Source organism: Pleurodeles waltl, chromosome 4_2 (genome assembly GCF_031143425.1).
Source record: "Pleurodeles waltl isolate 20211129_DDA chromosome 4_2, aPleWal1.hap1.20221129, whole genome shotgun sequence".
NCBI lineage: Eukaryota > Metazoa > Chordata > Amphibia > Caudata > Salamandridae > Pleurodeles > Pleurodeles waltl.
In genome coordinates this window covers 1,013,088,001-1,013,099,881 of record NC_090443.1, presented here as the reverse complement: position 1 = coordinate 1,013,099,881, position 11,881 = coordinate 1,013,088,001, and the positions used below count along the sequence as shown (strand labels likewise).

The 11,881-nt window shown below is 46.8% G+C and overlaps 1 non-coding gene across 1 annotated transcript; it reads left to right on the top strand.

The window, feature by feature from the left end:
* Nucleotides 1-10,615: 10,615 nt before the first annotated feature.
* Nucleotides 10,616-10,687, top strand: TRNAD-GUC (transfer RNA aspartic acid (anticodon GUC)). Its single transcript has one exon. It is a non-coding gene; the product is annotated as a tRNA-Asp (tRNA).
* The last annotated feature ends 1,194 nt before the right edge of the window (nt 10,688-11,881 follow it).

Genomic DNA, 11,881 nt, shown 5'->3' with positions numbered 1-11,881 from the left:
TTTATGTAAAATAAAAGGCCATTGGACAACAGATCCCAGTTGTCCAAAGAAAAGCACCAAGCCTCCTACCACTACAACCCCTACTGCTACACCTAGTGTCCCTACTAATAGCAGTGGTGGTGGGAGCAAACCTACTAATAGCCAATCCAAGGGAGTAGCTGGGCTCACTACTGGTAACTTAGTTGGGGTTGGTCTGGTTAGGGAGGCCACAGAGGCTATATTAGTCTCTGAGGGGGCTATTGATTTAGCCACCTTAGTTGCTTGTCCCCTTAATATGGATAAGTACAAGCAGCTACCCCTAATAAATGGTGTTGAGGTTCAGGCCTACAGGGACACTGGAGCCAGTGTAACTATGGTCATAGAGAAACTGGTCCACCCTGAACAACACCTACTTGGTCACCAGTACCAAGTAACCGATGCTCACAACAACACACTTAGCCACCCCATGGCTGTTGTAAATCTCAACTGGGGGGGGGGGGTTACTGGTCCAAAGAAAGTTGTGGTAGCTTCAGATTTACCTGTAGACTGTCTATTAGGGAATGATTTGGAGACATCAGCTTGGTCAGATGTGGAGTTGGAGGCCCATGCAGCAATGCTGGGCATCCCAGGGCATATTTTTGCTTTAACAAGGGCTCAGGACAAAAAGCAAAAAGGACAGGGAAGCTTGGATCCTGGAACAATGGACCAAGTGCTCCCTAAAGCTAGGGCTAGTAGAAGCAAACCACTTCCTACTATCCCTCCCTCTACAGTGGATTCTACTTCTGAGGAAGAAGAATTTCCACCCTGTGCAGAACCTACACCAGAGGAGCTGGAAGCAGACACTGCTGAGCTTTTGGGTGAAGGGGGGCCTGCCAGGGAGGAGCTGAGTGTGGCACAGCATACCTGTCCCACACTAGAGGGTCTAAGACAGCAAGCTGTCAAACAGGCTAATGGGGATGTCAGTGACTCTCACAGAGTTTACTGGGAGGACAACCTCCTGTACACCGAAGGAAGGGATCCTAAACCTGGAACTGCTAGGAGGTTAGTGATTCCTCAGGAGTACAGAAAGTTCCTCCTAACTCTAGCCCACGACATTCCCCTAGCTGGACATCTGGGACAAATGAAAACTTGGGACAGGCTTGTTCCCTTGTTTCATTGGCCTAGAATGTCTGAGGACACAAAGGAATTTTGTAAGTCCTGTGAAACCTGTCAAGCCAGTGGCAAAACAGGTGGCACTCCAAAGGCACCCCTTATTCCACTGCCTGTGGTTGGGGTTCCCTTTGAAAGGGTAGGGGTTGACATAGTTGGCCCCCTTGACCCTCCTACTGCTTCAGGCAATAGGTTTATCTTGGTGGTAGTGGACGGACCATGCCACAAGATATCCTGAAGCAATTCCTTTAAGGACCACTACAGCACCTGCAGTGGCAAAGGCCCTCCTGGGAATATTTTCCAGGGTGGGCTTCCCGAAGGAAGTAGTATCAGACAGGGGAAGCAATTTCATGTCTGCATACTTAAAGGCCATGTGGAAGGAGTGTGGTGTGACTTACAAGTTCACTACACCCTATCATCCACAAACAAATGGACTGGTGGAGAGATTTAACAAAACTCTCAAAGGCATGATTATGGGACTCCCAGAAAAACTCCGCAGGAGATGGGATATCCTTTTACCATGCCTCCTTTTTGCCTACAGGGAGGTACCCCAGAAAGGAGTGGGCTTCAGCCCCTTTGAACTCCTCTTTGGACACCCTGTTAGGGGTCCACTAACACTTGTCAAGGAGGGTTGGGAACAACCTTTAAAAGCTCCAAAGCAAGATATTGTGGATTATGTACTTGGCCTAAGATCAAGGATGGCTGAGTATATGAAAAAGGCCAGTAAAAACCTTCAGGCCAGCCAAGAGCTCCAGAAGCAATGGCATGATCAGAAGGCTGTTTTGGTTCAGTACAAACCAGGGCAGAAAGTGTGGGTCTTGGAGCCTGTGGCCCCAAGAGCACTCCAAGATAAATGGAGTGGACCCCACATAATTGTTGAAAAGAAGGGTGAAGTCACCTACTTAGTTGACTTAGGCACTGCCAGGAGTCCCCTTAGGGTGCTCCATGTCAATCGCCTGAAACCCTACTATGACAGGGCTGATCTCACCCTGCTCATGGCAACTGATGAGGGACAGGAAGAAGACAGTGATCCTCTACCTGATCTCTTCTCTTCCACAGACCAAGATGCTCTTGTGGAAGGTGTAGTTTTGGCAGATTGTCTTACTGCTGAGCAGAAAGACCATTGCATAAATCTCCTAGATCAATTCTCTGAACTCTTCTCTACTGTGCCAGGTACCACTTCTTGGTGTGAGCACACTATAGATACTGGAGACAGCTTGCCTGTCAAAAGTAAGATCTATAGGCAGCCTGACCATGTCAGGGACTGCATAAAGCAAGAGGTACAGAAAATGTTAGAACTAGGAGTGGTGGAGCACTCTGAAAGTCCATGGGCTTCTCCTGTGGTACTTGTACCAAAACCCCATTCCAAAGATGGAAAGAAGGAAATGCGGTTTTGTGTAGATTATAGAGGTCTCAACCTGGTAACCAAAACTGATGCTCACCCTATACCCAGGGCAGATGAGCTCATAGATACACTGGCATCTGCCAAGTATCTAAGCACTTTTGATTTGACTGCAGAGTATTGGCAGATCAAATTATCAGAAGATGCTAAACCTAAAACTGCATTTTCAACCATTGGAGGACATTACCAGTTCACAGTAATGCCTTTTGGATTGAAAAATGCACCTGCCACTTTTCAAAGGTTGGTGAACACAGTCCTGCAAGGGCTGGAAGCTTTCAGTGCAGCATATTTGGACGATTTAGCTGTCTTTAGCTCCAGCTGGGATGATCACCTGGTCCACCTATGGAAAGTTTTAGAGGCCCTGTAAAAGGCAGGCCTCACTATCAAGGCTTCAAAGTGCCAGATAGGGCAGGGTAAGGTGGTTTATCTGGGACACCTTGTTGGTGGGGAACAGATTGCACCACTTCAGGGGAAAATCCAAACAATTATTGATTGGGTTCCCCCTACCACTCAGACTCAGGTGAGAGCCTTCCTAGGCCTCACTGGGTATTACAGGAGGTTCATTAAGAACTATGGCTCCATTGCAGCCCCTCTTAATGACCTCACATCCAAGAAAATGCCTAAAAAGGTATTATGGACAGCAAACTGTCAGAAAGCTTTTGAGGAGCTGAAGCAGGCCATGTGCTCTGCACCTGTCCTGAAAAGCCCTTGTTACTCTAAAAAATTCTATGTCCAAACCGATGCATCTGAATTAGGAGTAGGGGCAGTCCTATCACAACTTAATTCTGAGGGCCAGGATCAACCTGTTGCTTTTATTAGTAGGAGGTTGACCCCTAGAGAAAAGCGTTGGTCTGCCATAGAGAGGGAGGCCTTTGCTGTGGTCTGGGCTCTAAAGAAGTTGAGGCCATACCTGTTTGGCACTCACTTCATTGTTCAGACAGACCACAAACCTCTACTTTGGCTAAAACAAATGAAAGGTGAAAATCCTAAATTATTGAGGTGTTCCATATCCTTACAGGGAATGGACTATACAGTGGAACATAGACCTGGGAGTAGCCACTCCAATGCAGATGGACTCTCCAGATATTTCCACTTAGACAATGAAGACTCATCAGGTCATGGCTAGTCTTATTGTCCTTCGTTTGGGGGGGGGGGTTGTGTAGGAAAGTACCATCTTGCCTGGCATGTTACCCCCATTTTTCACTGTATATATGTTTTTTTAGTTGTATGTGTCACTGGGACCCTGTCACCCAGGGCCCCAGTGCTCATAAGTGTGCCTGAATGTGTTACCTGTGTAGTGAATAACTGTCTCACTGAGGCTCTGCTAATCAGAACCTCAGTGGTTATGCTCTCTCATTTCTTTCAAATTGTCACTAACAGGCTAGTGACCAATTTTACCAATTTACATTGGCTTACTGGAACACCCTTATAATTCCCTAGTATATGGTACTGAGATACCCAGGGTATTGGGGTTCCAGGAGATCCCTATGGGCTGCAGCGTTTATTTTGCCACCCATAGGGAGCTCTGACAATTCTTACACAGGCCTGCCACTGCAGCCTGAGTGAAATAACGTCCACGTTATTTCACAGCCATTTTACACTGCACTTAAGTAACTTATAAGTCACCTATATGTCTAACCTTTACCTGGTAAAGGTTGGGTGCTAAGTTACTTAGTGTGTGGGCACCCTGGCACTAGCCAAGGTGCCCCCACATTGTTCAGGGCCAATTCCCCGGACTTTGTGAGTGCGGGGACACCATTACACGCGTGCACTACATATAGGTCACTACCTATATGTAGCTTCACAATGGTAACTCCGAATATGGCCATGTAATATGTCTATGATCATGGAATTGCCCCCTCTATACCATCCTGGCATAGTTGGCACAATCCCATGATCCCAGTGGTCTGTAGCACAGACCCTGGTACTGCCAAACTGCCTTTCCCGGGGTTTCACTGCAGCTGCTGCTGCTGCCAACCCCTCAGACAGGCATCTGCCCTCCTGGGGTCCAGCCAGGCCTGGCCCAGGATGGCAGAACAAAGGACTTCCTCTGAGAGAGGGTGTTACACCCTCTCCCTTTGGAAAATGGTGTGAAGGCAGGGGAGGAGTAGCCTCTCCCAGCCTCTGGAAATGCTTTCTTGGGCACAGATGTGCCCAATTCTGCATAAGCCAGTCTACACCGGTTCAGGGGACCCCTTAGCCCTGCTCTGGCGCGAAACTGGACAAAGGAAAGGGGAGTGACCACTCCCCTGACCTGTACCTCCCCTGGGAGGTGCCCAGAGCTCCTCCAGTGTGCTCCAGACCTCTGCCATCTTGGAAACAGAGGTGCTGCTGGCACACTGGACTGCTCTGAGTGGCCAGTGCCACCAGGTGACTCCTTGTGATAGGCTCCTTCAGGTGTTGCTAGCCTATCCTCTCTCCTAGGTAGCCAAACCCTCTTTTCTGGCTATTTAGGGTCTCTGTCTCTTGGGATTCCTTAGATAACGAATGCAAGAGCTCATCCGAGTTCCTCTGCATCTCTCTCTTCACCTTCTGCCAAGGAATCGACTGCTGACCGCGCTGGAAGCCTGCAAAACTGCAACATAGTAGCAAAGACGACTACTGCAACTCTGTAACGCTGATCCTGCCGCCTTCTCGACTGTTTTCCTGGTGGTGCATGCTGTGGGGGTAGTCTGCCTCCTCTCTGCACTAGAAGCTCCGAAGAAATCTCCCGTGGGTCGACGGAATCTTCCACCTGCAACCGCAGGCACCAAAAAGCTGCATTACCGGTCCCTTGGGTCTCCTCTCAGAATGACGAGCGAGGTCCCTCGAATCTAGCAACTCTGTCCAAGTGACTCACACAGTCCAGTGACTCTTCAGTCCAAGTTTGGTGGAGGTAAGTCCTTGCCTCCCCACGCCAGACTGCATTGCTGGGAACCGTGACTTTTGCAGCTACTCCGGCCCCTGTGCACTTCCGGCGGAAATCCTTTGTGCACAGCCAAGCCTGGGTCCACGGCACTCTAACCTGCATTGCACGACCTCCTAAGTTGTTCTCCGGCGACGTGGGACTTCTTTGTGCGACTTCGGGTGAGCACCATTTCACACATCCTCGTAGTTCCTGTTTCTGGCACTTCTCCGGGTGCTACCTGCTGCTGAGAGGGCTCCTTGTCTTGCTCTACGTCCCCTCTCTCTCCTGACACAATGTGCGACATCCTGGTCCTTCCTGGGCCACAGCAGCATCCAAAAACACTTACCGCACGATTTGCAGCTAACAAGGCTTTTTGGCGGTCTTTCGGCGGGAAAACACTTCTGCACGACTCTCCACAGCGAGAGGGATCCGTCCACCAAAGGGGAAGTCTCTAGCCCTTTTCGTTCCTGCAGAAACCTCAGCTTCTTCTGTCCAGTAGAAGCTTCTTTGCACCCACAGCTGGCATTTCCTGGGCATCTGCCCATCTCCGACTTGCTTGTGACTTTTGGACTTGGTCCCCTTGTTCCACAGGTACCCTAGATTGGAAATCCATCGTTGTTGCATTGTTGGTTTGTGTCTTTCCTGCATTATTCCCCTATCACGACTTCTTTGTCCTTTGGGGAACTTTAGTGCACTTTGCACTCACTTTTCAGGGTCTTGGGGTGGGCTATTTTTCTAACCCTTACTATTTTCTAATAGTCCCAGCGACCCTCTACAAGGTCACATAGGTTTGGGGTCCATTCGTGGTTCGCATTCCACTTTTGGAGTATATGGTTTGTGTTGCCCCTATGTGTCTCCATTGCATCCTATTGTAACTATACATTGTTTGCACTGTTTTCTAAGACTATACTGCATATTTCTGGTATTGTGTATATATATCTTGTGTATATTTCCTATCCTCTCACTGAGGGTACACTCTGAGATACTTTGGCATATTGTCATAAAAATAAAGTACCTTTATTTTTAGTATAACTGTGTATTGTGTTTTCTTATGATATTGTGCATATGACACTAAGTGGTACTGTAGGAGCTTCACTCGTCTCCTAGTTCAGCCTAAGCTGCTCTGCTAAGCTACCATTATCTATCAGCCTATGCTGCTAGACACCCTATACACTAATAAGGGATAACTGGGCCTGGTGCAAGGTGCAAGTACCCCTAGGTACTCACTACAAGCCAGTCCAGCCTCCTACAGCATCTCCTTCGATATGGTTCATCTCTTTGATCCTGCTGCTGGTACTTTCCATTCCTTCGACAATTGCAATCGCCTCCCTCAGGTCGGGGTTCTTTGTCAATAACTTCTCCTGAACTTTCTTGCTATTGGTGCAACGCACAAGTTGATCTCGAATGAGGGAGTCCGTGATTTCACCGAAATCACAAGTGCTTGCTAATTTACGTAAAGCAGTGATGAAATTTCCAACACTCTCAGTATTGCCTTGAGATGTGGCGAAAAATTTGTGCCTTTCTAACACTACATTAAGTTTAGACTCCAAATGTGTCGCCAACATCGCCACAGACATCTCATACACGTCTCTGGGTTCACCCTCAGCCCCACCCATGGTTAAGGGTTCCAGGCTGTCATAAATATTCCTCCCTTCAATTCCCAGATTGTGAAGAAGAACAGCTTGTTTCCTAGCTAGGGAGAACTTTTCTCCGCCTATGGCTATCAAATACAAATCAAAAAGGGTTTTACATCGTTTCCATGGAAGGATGGGATCACCTTTGTCAGGTAAAAAGGGAGGTGGTTGGGACATAGTAGGTGTAGCCATGGTGAATCACACAAGTTTGTCTCCTGATTTTTGAAATGGTGGAGGAATAATTGAAGTTAAATAAGTTATTTGGGATCAATGTTTTCACTTATTGTTCCAGTAGAGTAGGAAACAAGGTGAGAAGTTAAAAGTTCTCATACAATAAATAAGGTGGCAGCGGTTTAGTCTTTATTAGAACATTGGAATGCTGGGGGCTCCATTGAAAACAATGGAGTGCTGCGGGCTTTTACTGGCTGGTAAAAGCCCGCAGCGCCAACATTCCAATGTTCGCTTTGTTCACAGCAACAGCTGTGAACAAAGCCTCACGGAGCCCGAGGGAATTTTAATCCCCTCGTGCTCCGTGAACATTTTTTTTTTTAATAGAACATTCTGCCCTGAGTGGCAGAATGTTCTAATAGCCTTAGAACCCGCCGTAGCGGGCTCTACTGGCTATTAAAGTCCCTCTCCCTTGTTAAAAGCCCTCGCCTTCGGCTCGGGCATTTAACGCGGGGAGCAGGCCTTTAATAGCCGGTAGAGCCTGCTACGGCGGGTTCTAAGGCTATATTATAGAAATCACGGCGTCATGTTTGGTAACAATTGAAGCGGTCTAGTCTTCCACAATGTGACCGGACTCTTACAAGGAAGAGAAACGTGGAAAAAATGGCAGCAGTCTAGTCTTTATTGTAGAAATCACGGCGTCATGTGGTGCAGGCGGAGAAAATGCAAATGAAAAGAACACAGCGTTATTTGAAAACGTAGCGTCAATTAGCGTGCAACGAAAACACCTTCAGTCTCTAAACAAGATGATGCGCGCGAGACAGGATGCGAGCAGGGAACTAAAGTATTTCCAGAAAATGATATTCTTCTACCTGAAAAATGCTGGTTTATGCCGTATACTGCAGCCAACTGTCGGGTCGGAAAACGTCCATTCGCTCGTGGCACATATTAGGAATGGGTGAAAAAACTTTCTTAATAGCGCAGCAACGGAGATCACTCACAGGCGGACAGCGGATCTCTCAACCACAGGTATTTGGAGCAGCGACTCCAAAAACGCCACTGGATCACTTCAGGAGAACGAGGTTGAGGAGACTCGTAACCAACCCAAAGCAAGAGACGGGATGAACACCATCTCAACCGACACCAACAACTGCCGCACTACCAATGGCTGCCTGGAACCACAGTGTCAGCAGACTCCAGAATGAGAATCCTGGAACACTAACATCACTGAGGTTCCAGGCCTACAGCATGCCAGGTATATTACAACACTTTCAGCATTCCAGCTGAGTTCATTGACCGACATACTTCTTGTGATGGTTTTGCCATTTTATTCCCTAAGCTGTACTTTTCTCAAGAAAGTTAGTTCCTTTTATTTTTAATAAACCCTTGAGAATGCTGAGAAAGCACTTTGTGTTTATGCAACAAGACACGTTCTTTTTTGTGCAATTACAAGTAAAAGTACTCAAGCTGGAAAGACAATGGTTGTATGACTTAAACAGAAACCCGTCCCCCATGCTTGCTGCTGAAATATTTAGATATTGGAAAAGCACTGGAAATGTGCATTACTAAAGCAGCATGTGTTTAGCAGAGTACGCAAATCAACAGGAAAAGCACACCTTGCCAATAAAATTGCCGAGTCATCCTTTGTAGTTATCATGCAGTGAGTTTCCGAAAGGTACTGAACTGGTACATTAAATGATGATGGTTGTAAGTTTGTGCTGCTGTAGAGTGAGATAGCCATCCCAAAATAAACACCATGCACCCTCAAGACACAGCTTGACATTTGACCTCGGTCTTTAAATGCCCAGCAAACATGACGAGATAAGAACAAGAATTAAATGCCCAGTGACAGAAAAAGAGTCTGTGGAAGAATACAGTAAACATAGCTTTGGCCAGGGGATGAATGAACTGGTCCCTGAAACCCTAAGTCAGCAAATCAAAAGCAAGAAAGTGTGAGTTACAAACCACAAAGCAAATAGCAAGCAACAAGCAGAATGTATTCCCAGGTCAACTTTGTGAAACTCCCCAAGATGTCTGTTAGCGTACGCAGATAGCTGTGCTGTCTAGTAGGCAGCGACCTTCAAATAATCAATTTGTTAAAAGCAGTAGCCACTTACCTTTGTAGCTAAAATAAGAATCTGTCATGTTATATGATATGTTGTTTAAGGGTTATGTTACAGCCTCGTACACTGGAGCATAGGAGGGGCACGAGCACACACCATGGGAGAGTAATCTGCAGGACTCTTTCCTATGTAAGCTCTCACTTTGAAGTCAGGGAAAGCAAAAACCGCAAAGCTCCCTTGGAAGACACATCCTGACATTTGACCTCTGTCAAGGAAACTTGACAAGATAAGAACAAGATTTAAAGGTCTGTTTACTGAAAGCGAGATCGTGGAAAAATACAGTAAACAAAGTTTGAGCAACAGGAGAGACAAATCTCAAGCTGAGAAGCCTAAAACAAATAAAGACAGAGAATGTAAGTTACAAAGCTAATGGTAAGTAACGGGCGGAATGCATTCGTAGGTCAGCTTTCTGAATGTCCCCGAAGTGTGTTTAGCAAATGTCTGGTGGGCTGTGACCTAAAAAGAGAAGTTGCCTTTTCTCTTATATTCCTTTTACATGTAGTCTTTGCTGCTCATATGATTCTTGCTTGCAAGACTTACAATTAAATAGCTGAAGGTTATCACTGCTCAGGCTGTCTTCAACAGGTGGTTTGCAAGATGACTTATTTTAGGCTACCTTCTGTAAATGGGCTCTTTCTTCAGCAGCAGACAAGCTTACCATGGGCCCCGGTGGTTGAAGGGAACTATGCCCCAGACAGGGTAGTAGACATGACAGGTCTTAATGGGGTAACCTGGCCTGTGCGATGGAAGCAGCTAGTGCTGTAGGACTCTAGGAGCATCTATTGTGAGAATACCACACAGCGCCTAACTCACAAACATTTGCATCCCTTCGATAGCTCAGTTGGTAGAGCGGAGGACTGTAGAGGTTAAACTTACGTCCTTAGGTCGCTGGTTCAAATCTGTCTCGAAGGACTTTTTATTTATGTGCACTCCATATTTCATTTCACATTCTGAAATTGAAGTGCGCCATGTTTTCAAGCAACGACGTTAGAGCTTGACAATTCTTTTTGTCTCCCACACTTTTATCAGATGACACCAAGAAGTCAATTTAGCCAGAGCTGAAATGGACGGAGGTGCAGTGCTGATCCCAGTGATTGTCAGAGAGAGAAAAGGAGGAGTCTGTGCAGAGGAAGCTGGAAATCAGTGATAGACAGAGACCGGCTCCTTCCTGGCACAGGCGGGGTCACCACTGGCATTTATGGGGGTGCAGCGCCCCCAGCAGGGGGACACAGAGAACAATCAGTAGGAGATCAGGTACCAGAGAGTCATGAGCTCCTCGTTAGTATATTGGTCAGTATCCCCGCCTGTCACGCGGGAGACCGGGGTTCAATTCCCCGACGGGGAGAATTAACTTTTTATTCATAGTTTTCCTTTTTGAATGACATATTTTTCCCATTAAAAACATTTTTAAAAAAAATGAAATTGTAACTTCAGGACCAAGCAAAAACAAGTTTTGAAGAATAGACGAGTTTAACCCCACTATTAATTTGTACTGACGCGTGGAAAAGTTTAGTCGGAAGAGAGTGGAAACAACAGGATATTTTAAGATTTTAAGACCCGGGCAGAGGTCGCCTGCATCAGAGCTTGGCCTGCACGGACACGACGTCTTTTGTTTCACTTTAAACTTTATTTTACCTGAAACTAAGGGAGACTTTGAGTCAGACGCGGATGCTTCAGGTCAGACTCCCTTCTAATGACCCAGCCTGCATGGGGTTCACATAAACACATTTTATTCACAATAGAAGAACAATTAGTGAACACAGTAATGAGATATGTGATCCGAATCAACACAAGAAGGAAATGCTTGATCTGGGTCAATCGGGCTGTTCCTCTCGGGACCACTTCTTATTTTCACACTAAACTCCTGAGCTTCCTCGTTTTTAAACAAAATACGAGGATGAATTCGAAAACGAGGCAAACAACGCGAAAAAAATCAAATGCGCTTGTTTTACAATTAAATGAGACTCACAAAAGGTGATGGAGGGATACTTGTAGTCAGCGCTTTAACTGAGGAAAAAGAAGTGCAGGTACTCACTCAACTGAGTGGTCAGGGCGATGGGGTGGGTTTAGAGGGGGGTTAGGGGCGGGGCTTGTGTGGGGTCACAGAATGGAGGTATGGAATGGGATCAGATTTTCAAGGGGTGCCACAGTGGTGACCGGGGATCTTTGAAAGTTGTGGGTTATAATGAATGGGTTTCTTCAGTCACATAGTCAGTGACTCAGAAAGGAACCGCACAAGCAGGGGAGTAAGTGGTAGTGAGCGGACAGGAGCGGCTACTCCACAATGGTGAAGGGACGTTACTCCACTGGCTCAGAGCCAGCAGTTGAAAAATAAAACAATATTTGATTATCGTTTTATTTTTCAGCTGCTGGCTGAGCCAGCATGTGAAGGGAGGGACGGGGCTGGGCCATGGGTGGAAGGAGGAGGAGTGGCGTGAGTGCACCTAAGTGCGCATGTAAGTTTGGCCGGCCGTCTTGGGCTAGCCAAACTGACATGCACACTTAGGTTTCTGCAACCCGGCTGTGTTGCACAGCCAGG